This window comes from Triticum aestivum, chromosome 3D (assembly GCF_018294505.1).
Source record: "Triticum aestivum cultivar Chinese Spring chromosome 3D, IWGSC CS RefSeq v2.1, whole genome shotgun sequence".
NCBI lineage: Eukaryota > Viridiplantae > Streptophyta > Magnoliopsida > Poales > Poaceae > Triticum > Triticum aestivum.
The window spans coordinates 448,956,401-448,972,036 of record NC_057802.1 but is presented as its reverse complement, the minus strand read 5'-3'; positions in this window follow the sequence as shown (position 1 = coordinate 448,972,036).

Below are 15,636 nucleotides of genomic sequence, written 5' to 3'. Positions count from 1 at the left end.
CCACGGTCGAAGACGAGCAGCCCGAAGAGCGGCCCGCTCCCAAGAAGAAGGGCGGCAGGCCGGCTTGGCAGCCGGCCTTCTCCTACGAGCAGACTCTCGATGCCCCCTGCAAGTTCCACAGCGGCACGAAGCCGTCCAACCACACGACCCGAAAGTGCCACTGGCTCACCCGGATCTCCAAGGGCGAGGGGCTGGTGCCGCCTCCGCCTCCCGGCCCGCCGCCTCCAGCCCCCCAGCAGCCGGCTGCTCGACCAGCAGTCGGAGCCATTCAAGATGAGTTCCCTGATGAGCACGCCGCCTACGTCGTCTTCACGAGCCAGGTTGAAGACAAGCGCAGCCGGCGCCGACAGCACCAAGAGGTCAACGCAGTCGCCTCCAGCAACCCCGAGTTCATGCATTGGTCCGAAAGGCCTATCAACTGGAGCCGGGCCGATCACCCAGAGGTGATGCCGTCCCCTGGCTCCTACGCATTGGTGTTGGATGTCACCCTCGCGACAGAGAGGCGGGCTGCCCAATTCTCCCGCGTTCTGATTGATGGCGGAAGCAGTATCAACATACTGTACCACGACACCATGGAGAAGTTGAACCTCAAGGCGAAGCAGCTCATGCCAAGCCGGACCGTTTTCCATGGCATCGTACCCGGCCTGTCCTGTTCCCCGATCGGCAAGATCAAGATGGATGTCTCTTCGGAGACAAGGATCACTTTCGCCGAGAAGCAATCTGGTTCGAGGTAGTGGATCTGGAAAGCCCTTACCACGCCTTGCTTGGCCGACCTGCTCTGGCCAAGTTCATGGCTGTGCCCCACTACGCCTACCTGAAGATGAAGATGCCGAGCTCGAAGGGGATCATCACTGTGGCCGGCGACTACAAGAAGTCCATCGAGTGCGCTGCAGCCAGCAGCCGACTGGCCGAGTCCCTCGTAGTGGCAGAAGAGAAGAAGATGCTGGATCGAGTTGTGGCCATGGCCGGCAAGCAGCCGGCCTTGTCCCCAACCCCAAGGATATGATGCGCAGGGCTCCTTCCAGCCGGCCAAGGAGACGAAGAAGATACCTCTGGACCCGGAGAACCCGGAGAGGTTTGCAGTCATTGGTGCAAACCTGGACAGTAAATAGGAAGGCGAGCTCGTCGACTTCCTCCGTGAGAATCGGGACATCTTTGCATGGTCCCCAAAGGACATGCCGGGTGTTCCGAAGGATTTCGCCGAGCACAAGTTACACGTCCGAGCCGACGCGAAGCCGGTCAAGCAGCCTCTCCGCCGACTGTCAGAAGAGAAGAGAAGAATCGTAGGAGAAGAGATAGCCCGGCTCCTTGCCGCCGGCTTTATTATGGAAGTGTTTTTCCCAGAGTGGCTTGCCAACCCAGTCTTGGTGTTGAAGAAGAATAACAAATGGCGTATGTGTATAGACTACACTAGCCTCAACAAGGCCTGCCCCAAAGATCCGTTTGCTCTGCCACGGATTGATCAAGTAATAGACTCCACAGCCGGATGCGAGCTGTTGAGTTTCTTGGATGCCTACTCAGGATACCACCAGATTAAGTTGGACCCAGCAGACCGCCTGAAGACCGCCTTCATCACACCATTCGGAGCTTTCTGTTACCTGACTATGACATTCGGCTTGAGGAATGCCGGTGCCACCTTTCAGCGTTGCATGCAGAAATGCCTCCTCAAGCAACTCGGCAGAAATGCCCACGTCTACGTAGACGATATTGTGGTGAAGACAGAGAAGCGCGGCACCCTGCTGGAAGACCTCAAAGAAACATTTGCCAACTTGCGCCGATTCCAGATCAAGCTCAACCCCGAGAAATGCATGTTCGGAGTACCATCCGGCCAGCTTCTAGGCTTTCTGGTCTCCGAACGCGACATTGAGTGCAACCCTGTGAAGATCAAGGCCATTGAGAGAATGGAGATTCCCACCAAGTTGCGAGATGTTCAGAAGTTCACCGGGTGCCTCGCCTCCCTAAACCGCTTTATCAGCCGGCTAGGAGAGAAGGCTCTCCCCCTGTACCGACTCATGAAGAAATCCACTCATTTCGAGTGGAATGACCAAGCAGACCAAGCCTTCCATGAGTTGAAGAAGATGCTGACCACTCCACCTGTCCTGGCGGCGCCGACTGAGAAGGAGCCCATGCTCCTCTACATCGCCGCAACTAGCCAAGTGGTCAGCACAGTCATCGTGGTCCAGCGCCCAGAAGAAGGCCGAGCCCAGCTAGTCCAGAGGCCGGTATATTATCTAAGCGAGGTACTATCCAGCTCAAAGCAAAACTACCCACACTCCCAGAAGATGTGCTATGGAGTATACTTCGCCGCCAAGAAACTGAAGCCCTACTTTCAAGAGCATCCCATCACGGTCGTGTGCACCGCCCCGCTTGCCGAGATCATAGGCAGCCGGGATGCATCCGGCCGGGTGGCTAAATGGGCCATTGCGCTTGCACCTTACACAATCTTCTATCAGCCCCGCACCGCCATCAAGTCCCAAGCATTGGCCGACTTCCTCGTCGACTGGGCCGAGACCCAGTACCTACCGCCGGCTCCCGACTCTACTCATTGGCGGATGCACTTCGACGGGTCCAAGATGCGCACCGGCTTGGGAGCCGGCATCGTCCTCACCTCTCCCAAAGGCGACAAGCTCAGATACACGCTGCAAATCCACTTTGCCGCCTCCAACAACGTGGCCGAGTACGAGGCGCTCGTACACAGGCTCCGGCTAGCCAAAGAGCTCGGCATACGCCGGATCCTGTGTTATGGCGAGTCAGACTTGGTGATCCAGCAGTCATCTGGCGACTGGGACGCCAAGGATGCAAACATGGCGAGCTATCGATTCCTCGTCCAGCAGATCAGTGGGTACTTCGAAGGGTGCGAGTTCCTTCACGTGCCACGGGCCGACAACGACCAAGCAGATGCCCTGGCACGGATCGGCTCCACCCGACAGGCTATACCAACCGGTGTCTCTCTCCAGCGCCTCCTCAAACCATCCATCAAGCCGTCTCCAGAGTCGGACTCTATCTTTGTACCGCCCGCCCCTGATGCAGCCGGATCCGATTGGAGGAACCCAGCAGGCGGCTCGAGGACTTCGACAAGCGACCCGGGGACTGCCGTAGTCGCACCCGGCTCGGGGACTTCAGAACCCGGCCCGGGGACTGCAGCAGTCGGCCCGGGGACTGCAGCGACACAAGAAGCGGTGGCCGACTCCAACTCTCCACCACCTAACCCGCCCACCTGAGTCACAGTGGCCGTACTGACAGTAGAAGAAGTCACAGCTCCATCATGGGCCCAACCCATCCTCAACTTCCTAGTCAACAGAGAGCTGCCGACTGATGAGATCTCGGCAAGACTAGTGCAACGCCGAGCCGGAGCATATGCAATAATAAACAGAGAACTTGTCAAGCGCAGCGTCACTGGAGTCTTCCAGCGCTGCGTCGAGCCAGAGAAAGGTGTGGCAATCCTCAAGGATATCCACCAAGGCGAATGCGGCCACCACGCAGCCTCAAGATCACTTGTGGCCAAAGCTTTCCGCCATGGTTTCTTTTGGCCGACTGCTTTGGAAGATGCCAAAGAGATAGTCAAAAGCTGCAAAGGATGCCAAGTCTTCAGTTCCAAGCAACACCTGCCGGCTTCTGCACTCAAGACCATCCCCCTCACCTGGCCCTTTGCCGTCTGGGGGCTGGACATGGTGGGCCCATTCAAGACAGCCCGCGGCGGCTTGACACATCTGCTTGTCGCCGTGGACAAATTTACCAAGTGGATCGAAGCGAAGCCGATCAAGAAGCTGAACGGGCCGACTGCCGTGACATTCATTGCCGACATCACTACTCGGTATGGCGTGCCGCACAGCATCATCACCGACAACGGCACAAACTTTGCCAAAGGAGCACTGGCACGTTTCTGCGCGACGCAGGGCATCCGACTGGACTTAGCGTCCGTTGCCCACCCGCAGTCAAACGGCCAGGTCGAGCGAGCAAATGGACTCATCCTCTCCGGCATCAAGCCCCGACTGGTCGTACCACTGGAGCGATCGGCCGGCTGCTGGCTCGATGAGCTGCCGGCTGTCCTCTGGAGTCTGCGTACTACCCCAAACAAGTCAACCGGCTTCACTCCGTTCTTCCTTGTATATGGTGCCGAGGCTGTCATCCCAACTGACATCGAGTTCGACTCGCCTCGGGTCACCATGTACACGGAGGCGGAGGCCAAGGAAGCGCGAGAAGACGGCGTCGACCTGCTGGAAGAAGGCTGGCTGTTAGCACTCAGCCGGTCCGCCATCTACCAGCAGGGTTTGCGCCGTTACCACAACCGAAAGGTCAAGCCAAGATCTTTCCAAGAGGGCGACCTTGTGCTTCGGCTGATCCAGCGAACAGCCGGCCAGCACAAGCTCTCGGCCCCTTGGGAAGGCCCTTTCGTCATCAGCAAAGCACTAGGCAACGACTCCTACTACCTGATCGACGCACAAAAACCAAGAGCACGCAAGAGGGATGATTCCGGCAAGGAGTCGGAGCGACCATGGAACGCGAACCTCCTGAGAAGATTTTACAGTTGAAAGCAGTATGTATCATGCTACCTTTTTATATTAAGTACGAAACAACGGGCCCCCCGAGGAGCACTCGGGGACTTCCCTCCTTTATCTATGAATGATGAGTGTCATACTCATGAATGTATTATTACATTTGATTTTCTGTCTGGCACCGGGTTCGACTAGTCGGCCCGGGGACTGGCCGCCTTAAGTTCTATTAAAAGTTCTACCTGAAGTCAGACAAGTTGTGTGCCGGCACCCGAGCCCTCTCTTGTTGAAAGTCGCAGCTCGAAGAACCGACTGTCCGACAGGAAAGAGCCAAAGGCAGAAAGGATGCCCACACGAAAAACGGCTAAGGACTAACGAACTTGTATAACGCAAAGACGGCCTCCAACCACGCTTGCCGGCTGTCAAAACAGCCGGCTGGCCGGCCTCCCAATCACTTCGCTATAATCCAACAAAGCTAGAGTACTTGCCCTCCCAAGCACTTCCCCAGCCACAGATTGCAGAGCAGCTGTCCGGCTGGGAAGGCGGCAACCAAGGGAGGGCGACAAAGGAAACAACAGAAGGATGAAAAGCAAAGAACAAGGGAAAGCCAAACGCATGCATAATTATATTTACACATAAGGCCCCAAACCGGCCGGCAGTCAATATAGTTCGAATACACCCAGTGGGTGGAATTGTGCAAACTTAACAAAACACTATTCCAAGAATGGTGAAACAGGAAAGTAGAGGCAGCAGACTAGACTAAGGGCGCAGCAGGGGAGCCGGGCTGGTCGGGCGAGACGGCGCCGCCGGCTGGAGGAGTGGCCGGCTGGCGGGTCTCGGCTTGATCATCGCCGGCTGCAGACGGCGCACCCACGCGTGCCTTGTTGCTGGAGGCACGGTCAAGCTGAGGCTGACCGGCCGCTCCACCATCTGGCGCGACGTCTTCACCCTCCTCCTCCTCCTCCTCGCCCTCGTCGCTGGAGTCGATCTCCTCCGCCGAGTCCTCGCCGTCTGCCGGGTTCAGCCCGAACCACTCCTCCGGCTGGGCAACGCCGTTGTCGTCCACCTCAGGAGCGAAGGCGCTGGTGTCGGTGTAGTCGGCAATCGCCGAAGCCCGCTGGATGATAGCCGGCCGCGCCGGCTCCAGCTCTGTGTCGGCCTCCTGCCGCCAGGTGGCCAGCTGGTCCAGACTCAGCTCGGGATACCAGGCCTTGGCGAACTCCAGCGCCCGCCTGGCGCCGGACCGAGCCGCAGAAGCCTTCCAGGCCTCGAAGCGGCCGACCGCCACCTCCAGCCAGTCGGCAGTCCGACTGGGGGTGCGGGGAATCACCTCACCAGGCCAGAGAGCGGCCAACACCTGCGCCCCAACGCGCTGAAGCCGGCGGAGCATGCGATGAGCCGGCTGGAGGCGGGCCTGAATCGCCAAGAGCTGCTCCTCCAGCGACCGGCGAGCGTTTGGCGCGATCTCGGCGCCAGCCTGCCTTCGTGCCTCGCGGTGGGCCTCGACGACCTGGTTGGCGGCGGTAGAGTAGCCAGGGAAGTACTCTGCGCAAGGAAGAAAGAGAAAGAAGAGAAAAACACCAAGTCAGAAAATGAGCTAAACGGCAAGCGGCAAGCAAGGACGAAGAGGAAGGCGGCCTACCGTCAACCAAGTCTTCGATCTGGCCATAGCCGTTGATCAGCGTCTGCTTCGCTTCGGCCCAGCTGGCCGCCTCTGTCTCATACTCGGCTTGGAGGGCGGCCTCGCTGTCCTGCACCGCCTTCAGGGCCGCCTTGTGGCTCTTCTCCTGGTCGGCCAACCTCTTGGCCAGGCGGTCACGCTCCTGTGCCAAGGCGGCAAGCTCGGCCTCCTTAGCGCGGAGGGCGGCCTGAGCCCCGCCCAGCTGTTCCCTCAGACTGGCGTTGGCCGCTGCAGGGATGGCAGAAAAGAAAGAAGCAATAAGGAAGAAGTCGTCAAGGAAGATCCGACCCGACTGCTCAGCAGTCGACCCGAATCTCGGGGACTACACCAAGTGGGTGCGCTGACGCGCCCCCACGTGAGATAAAAGACGAAGCACTTACCCCGGCTCTCAGATAGGTCAGCAGTCTTCTGGGTCAGCTCCCGAGCCTGGGAGTTGAAGGCAGCCGCGCGAAGGTTGTGGTAGTCCTGCAAGTCAGGCAGAGGAGCGAATGAGAACAAGAATAGCAAAACAAGGCCCGCTAAGAAGTTCCAAGCCGCCTGCTCAGCAGCCAACTCGGAACTCGGGGACTACACCCAGTGGGTGCGCTGACGCGCCCCCATGGAAGAAACGAAGATCAAAAAAGCAAAAATAAGAAGACTAACCCGAATGGCCGGCCGCGTCGCAAGGAACTCGTCATTATATTTCCTCAGCGCCGCAGCCTGGGCCTGAAGCCGGTTCCGGACGTCCTGCGCTGCCACGTTCACCACAGCCGTCCCTTCACCCGGCGTCCACCCCGAGCTGGCGCTGGCCGCCTCCATGTCTTGGGCCGACGAGCTGGAGCCCGCGGCCTTTTGCGGCTCCGATGCGGCCTTCCCCGTGCGCTGGCGCGAGGGCGACTGGACCACCAGATCCGTCTTCGCGGCCGGCTCGCCCCCGGCCGATTGTGCAGGCAGCAAGTTAGGCTGGCCGCCTTGGGTCGCCCCAGTCGGCGGGGCCGGTGCCGCCTCCCTCTCCGGGACGACGACATCGTCCTCCTTCTCCAATCCCGGCTGGTCGCCACCGGCTTCCTCTGGCGGGGGCTCTGGGGCCTCAGGCGCCGCGACGCGCAGAGGGGTGACGAGCAAGGCCCCCTCCGCCATCGCTGCGGCCACAGCCTCCGCTTGGGCCTTGGCCGCTGCGTCGGCATGCGCCTTCGCCGCCTCCTCCTCCTGCGCCGCCTTGGCGGCAGCCGCCCTCAACTCCTCCGCCTCCCGCTCCTCCCGTGCCTCCCGCGCGTTTTGATCCGTCGCCGCCTGAAGCTCGGCGCGGGGGTCCACGTGGCGGGCGCTCCCGGATCCTCCCGGCGATCCAACGACGGAGGCGGCAGCAACCCGCTCGAGCGACAGCGGAGCCCTGATTTTTGGAGAAAGGACAAGGATTCAGAAACTACCAAAGAAAAGAAGAAAGAATGCACAAAGGAGTATACACTTACGCCGACACCGTCTGCGGCTGCTTCACCACCTTGCGGAAGCAGGCCGCCTTCGCGGCCGCCTCATCCCGCCTGGTCGCCGCCGCCCCGCCCCTGGGCTTCTTCGGCCGACTGCCGAACAAGCCCGACGCGGCACGACGCTTCTGCCCGCCGCCCCGAGCAGGCGGCGCGGCGGAGGGACTCGCGCCGTGGCCAGACGCCGGCTGGCGGCGTGGGACGACTTCCGCCTCGTCGTCATCCGGCCAGTCGTCGAAGCTGGCTCCAAGACCGGAGCCGCCTGCTTCGCCGCCGGCTTCGCCGCCACCCGGCTCGGTGTTGTCCTCCATGCCCGCCGCCCCCAAGTCGTAGTCCTCCAGGTCATGTTCTGCCCGGTCGGGGAGGAATCGGCGCTCCGTCTCCGACCCGGCTACAGGTCGAAGCAGAGAGCTCTGCCAAGTCACCCCGACTGGTCAGAGACGGCCAGAAGGAATTAGGCAACAAAACTAAGGAAAGAGAAAACATACTGTGGGCGGAGGATGCGCACGGGAATATGGCTCCTTGCCAAACCGCCACTCTGCGGAAAGCTTGCAGTTCGCAAGGTAATTCACCATGTGGGCCACCTCGTCATGCGGCATGTCCTTGGTGCACATCCGGCTCGGATCGAGCTGGCCGCTCATCTGACAGATCAGGTGAGGGCGGCTCTGAAGCGGAAGCACCCGGCGCATGACGAAGGCGGCCAGCAAGTCGGGCCCAGTCAGGCCCTCCGGCTGGCGTCAGCAACGCGGCCCGATAGGACCAGTGGGGCCGCCTCCCAGCCGGCGGGCCGGGTACGTAAGCCGGCAAGTTGACGTAGTCGCCTTGCGGGGCGACATTCTTCACGTAGAAATAGGACTTCTGTCAGCGCTTCACCGACTGGATTAACGTGATGACGGGGAAGGGGTTGTCGGCCGCCGGCCTCCGCATCGCGATGAAGGCGCCGCTCTGGGCCGACACGCCCTGCATGCGGGTGCCCAACTTAGATTGGAAGAACTCCCCCCAGCGCTCGAGGGTGGGGAGAACGCCAAGGAAGCCTTCGCACAAGGTGACGAAGGCGGACAGCAGCACCACCGTGTTTGGAGTAAGGTGGTGCGGCTGGAGTTGATAGAAGTCGAGGAAGGAGCGGAAGAAAGCGCTCGCCGGCAAGCCAATGCCGCGCAGGAAATGCGAGCGAAAGACAACCCGCTCGCCTTCCTCCAGCTCCGGCGTGATCTCCCTCGCAGGCGCGAGACGGACCCGCACCTGGTCCGCATCGGGCAACCGCCGCGTCTTGCGGAGGAACTCGATGTGGTCCATGTGGACGTTGGAGCCGTCCCAGTCCCCGCCGTACTGCATGATGGCGAGAAGCTAGCGAGGAAGAGTGCGGCGGCGGAGAAAGCACGGCCCTGCGGCGGCAGAGCTGCAGGGCGAAGTGAAGAATGGTGGGACGGCGCGGCGGCGAGGCGCTGCTGCGAAGGAAAGCAGGAGGAAGAAGATGGCGGAGAGGAGAGGAGCGTGCGAGCGTCTGCCGCTTCCCCTCCTCCCCCTACTTATAGCCGCGTGCGGCGAAGCCGAGGAGGCGAGGCATGGGGAGGAACATGGGATTAACTGCGCCCACTCCCCCACGTCCCGCGATTATTGCGCCCTAAAGGCGTGCGGAAACCGTCGCCGGAAGACGTGCGGACGGCTTTGGGCCGCAAAGAATCCGCGCCTGGGCCTAGGCGCAGGAGTGGTGGGCCCCTGGCCTGCGGCGACGTCTTGTCGCGCGCGTGGGTTGGCAGGCTCTCTTCGGCCAGGGGACGCCACGTGGTTCGCAGGCGGCGGGCGGCCGGCCCGCAGTCCGGCGCACGCGCCAACAGACTCCCGCCTTCCGACTTTCAAAATTTCGCCAAGATGGCGCGCCCAACCGAAGCCGGCTCCCAGCTACAGGCTTGTCAAGATAAGAAGCTAACCGAGCTTCTCGACCTCCACTCAGCCTCGAAGCCCAACCAGCTTCGGGGACTACTGTTGGAGTAAATGACCATGGGTAGCCTAACCGACTCCCCCTGGCTCTTTGAAAATTATCAGGCCATTCAGGCCTTCAAGCGTACAAAGCATAGGGCCGCCTTCCCCCGGCCGGCTATCCCCAGGGCCGACTCCCAGAAGGCGACCCGGCCCCAGAAACCTCCTCCAAGAAAGATACGAGATGGCCGACTCCAGGAAGCCGGCCCCAAGAAGACCGACTCCCAGAAGCCGGCCACGAAGAAAGACGGCTCCCAGAAGCCGGCCAAGACTGCACCCACCAAGACTGTACCCACATAGCGGCGGTACGATGGGGTGTGGCCACAGCACAGCCCACTACCCCCGAATCCCGGAACAGGCATGGCCACAGGGCGCCGTACGGGCCAGCCATCCCCCGTCCGGCTCGGCACTGTAGCCATGTTGGCCTCGATGTCACCCACGACAGGTGCCAGTACGGCCCGTGGGCGGCGGGCCCCTTTGCCAGAGAGACATCTGAAGACGGCCCGGCCTCCTCTGGTCAGCCAGGGATGTGGCCGGCTCCCAATAGCCGGCTGCCTCCCTCCCTCGAAGCATGCGCCCCATTAAGGAGACAAGACGAGGTAAGGCTACAGTGAGAGCTCGCAAGGCGACGACACTGTAGCCACTCTTACCTCGACAAAGCCCTCGTCATCAGAGGCGAGGCAACAGTAACCAGTCGCCGACAAAGCCCCCACGCGCTGGGGCCGGCGTGCCGGCCAAGAAGCCGGCAGCCGGCGGGACCCACCAGTCGGCGGGCCCCAATGACCGGCGAAGAAGCCGGCGAGCCTAGACACTGACGGCTGGGACCCGCGCCCAGCCGGATTACCATTGTACCCCTGGGGGGTAGGCCTATATAAACCCCCCGGGACACCCATGCAAAGGGTTGATCTCATAGAGTTTCACACACCACATAGAGAGAAAAGGAGAGCTAGCCTCGCCCTTCCTCTTCCTCTAGCCAGACAGCTCAAGGAGCACTTGTAGCTACCTGTATTGATCTAGTGATCATGCGGAGACCCCGCAGAGCAGGACTAGGGGTGTTATCTCCACGGAGAGCCCCGAACCTGGGTAAGATTCGCCGGCGTGCATGTCTTCGCCTCATCCCGTTTCCAGGCACCGGCGACGTCTTACTGGCTCCCACAATGATAGGCCACCCGTTGGCATATGTCGCACCTACCACCCAACAGTACGCTTCCTGGAAGTTTCTTATTTTCCTATTTTTCTAAGTATTCCAAAACTGACAAAGTTGTTGGTGATGATGATGATGATGATTTCCCCCTCCGGGAGGGAAGTTCCCCGGCGGAATCGCTCCACGAGAGGGCAAAAGTGCTCATGCCCAAGTTCCGCCTCGAGACGGCGGCGCTCCATCCCGAAAGTCCTCTCCAAGATGGGCACCGGAGGTGGGCTTGGGTGAGCACAACCCACCAGGGCGCGCCTGGGCTCCCTGGCGCGCCCAGGTGGGTTGTGCCCACCTGGTGGGCCCCCTCTGGTACTTATATGCTCCAATATTCACCATGTTCTCCATAAAAATTCTCCGTGAAGTTTCAGCTTGTTTGGAGTTGTGCAGAATAGGTAGCCTGACGTAGCTTTTCTAGGTCCAGATTTCCAGCCGCCAGAATTCTCCCTCTTTGTGTGTACGTTGCAAATTATGAGAGAAAAGGCATTAGAATTACTCCAAAAAGCATTATTAAGCATAAAAACATCATAAATAATAGTAGGAAAACATGATGCAAAATGGACGCATCAGCATGCTTCTAGTGAACCTATTATAGACACACCTGAGATCCAAATGATATTTCTATTTCTGATGCAGAGACACAATCTGGTGATGAACATGAGCCTAGTGATAATGTTAATGAAGATATTCATGTTGATGCTCAACCTAGTAATGATAATGATGTGGAGATTGAACCTGTTGTTGATCTTGATAACCCACAATCTAAGAGTCAATGTTATGATAAGAGAGACTTCATTGCTAGGAAACATGGTAAAGAAAGAGAACCACGGGTTCAAAAACCCAGGCCCTTCCCTCCTAAACCATCCAAGAAAAAGGATGATGAGGACTTTGAGCGCTTTGCTGAAATGCTTAGACCTGTGTTTTTGCGTATGTGTTTGACTGATATTCTGAAAATGTCTCCTTATGCTAAGTATATGAAAGATATTTTTGCAAATAAAAGAAAGTACCATAAGCTGAAATTTCCACCATGCTTGCTAATTATACTTTTAAGGGTGGAATACGAAAGAAACTAGGAGATCTAGGAATACCAACTCTACCATGCTCCATTAAAAGAAACTATGTCAAAACTGCTTTATGTGATTTGGGAGCCGGTGTTAGTGTTATGCCTTTCTCTTTATATCGTAGACTTGATTTGAATAAGTTGACACCTACTGAAATCTCTTTGCAAATGGCTGATAAGTCAACTGCTATACCCATTGGTGTTTGTGAGGATGTGCCTGTTGTGGTTGCAAACGTTACTATCTTAACGGACTTTGTTATTCTTGATATTCCCGAGGACGACAGTACGTCTCATTGGTAGACCTTTTTTAAATACTGCAGGGGCTGTTATTGATTGCAACAAAGGCAATGTCACTTTTCATGTTAATGGTAATGAGCATATGGTACACTTTCCGAAGAAACAACCTCAAGTTCATAGTATCAATTCTATTGGAAAATTTTCATCTATTACTGTTGGAGGTTTTGAATTCCCTCTCCCTACTGTCGAGAAGAAATATGATATTCTTATTGTTGGGGACATGCATATTCCCGTTGAGATAACCTAGTGTAATTCGAAAATTCTCCGGTTTCATGTTATACGAAAGAAGTTTGTTAATAAGACTTGATCAACCTTGTTAATGGGTTCCTTTTGATGAGCATGAGATGGATGAATTTAGAAGGCACAACTTTCTGTACCCAACTTTTACTTTCTGTTATTTAGAATAAATAAAGCAAAAATACTATTATATGTCTATTTTTTGGATTATCCGTGCAATAAAAAATGCCCCGAAAATAAAATTTCTCCAAATGTCCTGAAAATTTAGTATGGTTTTTTTTATAGAATTTTTGAGAATTTTTGGCACTGAGAACACACCAGGGGGCTGCACCAGTGGACCACAAGGGTGGAGGGCGCACCCTACCCCCTGGGCGCCCCCTGCCTTGTGGGTCCACATGGGTCCCACTCACTTATTGCAGCACCCATCCACTTCGTCTTCCTCCAGAAAAAATCATCCCGTTGCTCAAACCCGTGTTCTAGCTCATCTTGCTGCCATTTTCGATCTCCTTGTGCAAAGCTCCATTTGCAAAACTGTTTTGGGGGATTGTTCTTCGGTATGTGACTCCTCCAATGGTCCAATTAGTTTTTGTTCCAGTGATTTATATATTGCAAATTTTTGCTGCTGTGGTGACCTTGTTCTTGAGCTTGCATGTCAAATTTATATGGTCCAAAGTAGTTTTGATGCATGATATAGCCTCTAGACACTTGTAGGAGTAGTTGCTATCAATCTTGCACTTCTATTTTGAGTCACTAAAAATTTCAGAAATTTTTCAGAGGAAGAAAAATGTTTAGGAAGATATATCAAGGTGGTTCCTCGAGGAAACAAGCCCCAAGGCTCGCGATACGTGAGTCGGACCTTGAACCACCAAGAGAAGCTCAAGTACGGCCTTGCGAATGGCCGTTGGATCAATTCATGGTTCATGCAGGTTTCAAGGATGAATTTGATGTGTACGTACAAAATGTTGGCCTTGAGGACTCCATGTCAGATAAGTGTCGACAATACTATCACCTCGCTGATTCATTTGTGCGAAGATTTAAGTTTACATCCCAGCGAAATACTCATTTTGTCCCGTTTGATCTTTATGATAAATCATATACCATGGACCTAGAAGATTTTAATGCAGCATGTAAAATTCCACAGTGGGGCCTTCATAGTGAACCTCGTCAAACTGAATACAATGATTTCCTTGCTAGCATCACTGTGGGAGAAACTAGAGATATTACACAAGCTACCATGGGGAGCATTCACTTTCCTGCCATACATTATTTCGCTCTCTTTATAGGTGGATGCATTAATGGTAAACATGATCATAGCCACCTTTGTGCGTCGGATCTAAGTGTCCTCAAGTGTGTGGTAACGGGTGATAAACGATATAACTTGGGGGCTATTATTGCAAGGAGGTTACATATTAATGCTAAAGATGGAGATTTATTTGGTGGGATTTATGCCACCCGTTTAGCTAATTATCTTGGGGTACCCATAAGAGGGAATGCCATTGCGTTACCCCCTGCTTTTCTTGATTACAATGCTATGGTACGCTACCAGTTTCTTGAGAGGAACGATCGGTCCCTCATGTACCGACTAATTTTTGACAGGCAGCGCGTTGTCCATATTTCCCTTCCTGCTCATGCCTTCTTTAACTTTCAGGTGAACGGGAGATATTTTATAACTAAAGAGGAGGCGAACAAGTATGAGAGGGAGGTGGAGGCCGCTTGCCTCCATGCTGCAGGCCTTCAGGCAGTAGCTGCTGCATCCCAGTACAACCCTGACTACAACTTTGGATATCCGCCAGGCCAGCCATGGGCATAGACCAACTTAGGCCAAAAGCCTAAGCTTGGGGGAGTACGTAATTCTCACCGACATTACATTCAGTTTCACACACTCATTTCAGTTGTCGGTGTTCATACTTTTTCGTAATCCATGTTAGTTTATTTTTTTTCTCGCTTTCTTCTTGTGTGTTTGAAAAACTTTGAGAAAATTCAAAAAACAAAATTAGTTCTAGTTTTACTTTCCATGTTCATTTAGTGTTAACACTAAAGGAAAACCCAAAAAGATTTATCGTTCTTCTTTTGCTTGTTGGGAGCTTTCCTGTGTACATAGTTTTTCTCGTTCTTGTTTCACTTTCTTCAGAAAAACAAAAACTCAAAAATATTTCAGTGTGTTTCTTTGAATCTCTTTTCTTTTTCTTTGGGTCATAAGGAGAAGACCGTGATGAAAATGTTGAGTGGCTCTCATATGCATTATTATTGATCTAACAGAGAGCCCATATTACCTTCTCCTTTGAATAAATGTTTGTCGATTCTAGCTTCCAATGCACATGCACTATTGTTATTATCCACACCGTTAGGTCATGCAAGTGAAAGGCAATAATGATGATAATTGATGAAATGGTTGAGATGTAGAAAAGCTGGTACGAACTCAACCTATTTTGTTTTTGTAAATATGATTAGTTCATCGTTCTTGATTCAGCCCATTATGAATGAAACATGTTTGCAATGACAATTAGATATTATAGTTACTCATGACATGCTTAATTAGCTAGGAGTTTATAATGGTTCATCTTGTGTGCCAACATGCATTTAAAATGGTTATGATGTAGTATGATAGGATGGTATTCTCCCTTGAATGATTCAAGTGGCTTGACTTGGCACATGTTCACGCATGTAGTTGAAACAAAATCAACATAGCCTCCACGATATTTATGTTCATGGTGATTTATATCCTACTCATGCTTGCATTCAATGTTGGTTAATCTCAATGCATGTTTATTACCTTTGTCGCTCTCTAGTTGGTCGCTCCTTAATATTTTGCTAGCCTTCACTTGTACTAAGCGGGAATACTGCCTGTGCATCCACTTCCATAAACCCAAAGTTGTTCCATATGAGTCCACCATACCTACCTATATGCGGTATTTACCTGCCGTTCGAAGTAAATTTGCATGTACCAAACTCTAAACCTTCAAATGATATTCTATTTTGTATGCCTGAATCGCTCATGTAGCGACTGGGGGCTGTCAGCATCTTCCATGCTAGGTGGGTTATTCTCACGATAAGTGTTGATTCACCTGTCATTCACGAGAAAGTGGCTGGTAATCGGGACGCCCAGTTCCATGCTCAAATCAAATCAAAATATAATTTCAAACAAAACTCTCCCAGGACTATTGTTGTTATGGACGGTACCCGTTGTTTCGGACCAGCCGTGGAGTGTGCTTGTTGGTGGAGGGGGAGTAAAA